The 2,500-nt window shown below is 34.8% G+C and overlaps 1 pseudogene; it reads left to right on the forward strand.

Annotated features, from left to right (window-relative positions):
* The window catches only part of LOC138033317 (zinc finger protein 862-like), a 4,833-nt pseudogene that overhangs the window by 410 nt on the left and 1,923 nt on the right, over positions 1-2,500 (forward strand).

Below are 2,500 nucleotides of genomic sequence, written 5' to 3' on the forward strand. Positions count from 1 at the left end.
ACTACATTTCTTGCTGCAAGTGATCTCCTTGAGAAGTCGACTTCAGCAAACGCTGCAACAATAACAAATGCTATCCTAAAGCAGTTGGAAGAGTCTGAGATTGACAAGCATAAGCTCGCAAGTTTTTCTAGTGATGGCGCATCTGTGATGACAGGAAAGACAAATGGCGTGGCTGCAAAACTACAATCTGAAATAAAGTCATTGATTAACGTTCGTTGCATCTGTCATAGACTGGCCCTGGCATGTGCCGACGCCTGTGATAGCGTGACCTATTTACACCTTGTGGAAAAGATTCTTTCTCAACTCTGGTCGTTTTTTGACAATTCAGCGAAGAAGTCAGCTGCTTATGCCAAAGCTGTGCTAAAAGTGAAGTTGTTGAACCTTTTTTTTTTATTTTTTTTGTTATTTTATTTTGTTTTATTTTTCACTTCTCCACCTTTATTTCAGACTTCCTTTTTTTAGTTCAAACACAATTATATCAGATTAATAATAACACCTACCATTACTGATATTTATAATTTTACATGTCCCATTAATAAAAGTAATTAAATGTTTTAATTAAGTATCTAATAAACTATTTATGTAAAGTTGCTATCTAGCCTGAAAATTACGTTCTGTATTATTTTGCGTAGCTATATATTTCTCTGTTCTAAATTTAGCCTTAACTTTATTCTTAAAAGCACTTAGATTAGGAGTTACACCATGATTCCTGCTTATCCAAATATGTAGTTTAGCAAGTGTAATGAAGAAATTCAGCAAATTTACTTGAGTGAGGTCCACTCGTTTGCCAGAAACCAGAAACCAAAAGGATGTGAAAGAACACTCATAAAATAAGTGATACAAAGTTTCTGATTCAACTCCGCAAAAAGTACAAAGGTCGTTTTGGGCATAACCTATCTTAGCTAGGCGATGGTTAGTAAAAGTGATATCATTCAAAATCTTAAACTGGAAGCTCCGTATGCACGTCTCAGATGAAATGGATCTCACCATAAGAAAGGCTTTGCAAACAGCTGTGTCGTCCAGACAAAAATTTTCTTTCCACTTAGTAAAAGCTCTTGAAACTTTAACTTTTTTTGAAATAAGCAATTCATAAAAATGTTTGCTCTTACTTGTTAAAGGATTAAATACTTTTTCTTCACACTGAAATTCTAATGACCACAGTTCGTTCTCATTTACCTCTAAGCGTTTTAGTTCTGGTGGAATAGCCTGGCGAATTCCAGTCCAAACTAAAAAGTTTGAGTGTTTCAAGCCTTTTCTTTTAGCACAATTGTAAGATTCTAAGTTAGTCATATTTAATAGCATATGCTTGCATATTAAAAACCCAGCTTCTACATAAAGTGGATAGTAGATGGTTTTGCAATCTACCTTAATGTTCTTATTATTCCATATAATACATTCAGAGATTGAAGGCTTTGTGGAAAATTCTGCTCTAAAATCAGCCCACCACTGAAGGAGTTCTTTGTAAAATATTGAATTAATATTAAATTCATTAAGGTCATAATTGCACCTAAATAAGAAAATTCCACCACGGTCTTTGAGAAGGTGATTAACAAAAGCCTGCCGAGCCAAGCTAATCTCAATGATTTAATTGAGGTTTCCAAGTCCATTAAGTTCAGACCTCCGTACTTTAAGTCATTAATTACTGCTGGTCATGCAACCCTTTTGTGGGTCCCTTCCACAAAAAGTTAAAAATGATAGTGTTAAGTTGTTTAATAAACGCCTCTGGAGTAGGCAGAACTGAAAAAATATACAACATTTTTGAAAGTAAAAAAGATTTAATAATAGTAATTTTACCAAAAAGTGACAGGCCCCGGCAACTCCATAATCGCGTCTGCGTTTGGATATCTTTTAATTTGTCATTGAACAGTTGTAGTATAAGTGAAAACAATCCCAAGGGCTTTAACACTCCCACGCCATACCAACCCCAAGGGCGTCACTGTGCTATCTCTCGGGACATTTTCTTTGAAAAAGCGATTGAAGTCATCTTAATTTTAAATTGTAACCAGTCCCATTTTATTCTATCATTTGACAAATCATTTGCTTCTTCTACCCAAGTAGGCAACTCACTAGTGATCGTCTTCACATATTCTGGATTGGCTAGTAAAGAAGTACTTAACTTCCAAAAACCTTGTCCTTTACAATTCTCTTCAATTTCCTTTAATTCTAATACTATAGCAGAGTGATCAGTTTTTATTGAAGCTAGAATGTCAACTCGAGTAACCAAATCATGTAAACTATCTGAAATCAGCCAATAATCAAGCCTACAAAATATAAAAGGAGAGGTTTTACTTCGTGTAAAATTAAGGGTAGTAGGGTTCTTAACACGCCAAATATCATGGAGATTGAATTCACTTTGGATATTTGCAATCGAATTGATTAGATGTTGATGTGGAATTAAAATCCCTCCCTTTCTATCCTTTGCTGGATCTAGCGGACAATTAAAATCTCCTCCTATGATCACGTTGTCGTCACTTTCAAAATCTATCGCACGTAAAGTTGT

The sequence above is a fragment of the Montipora capricornis genome, chromosome 14 (genome assembly GCF_036669925.1).
Source record: "Montipora capricornis isolate CH-2021 chromosome 14, ASM3666992v2, whole genome shotgun sequence".
Classification (NCBI taxonomy): Eukaryota; Metazoa; Cnidaria; class Anthozoa; order Scleractinia; family Acroporidae; genus Montipora; species Montipora capricornis.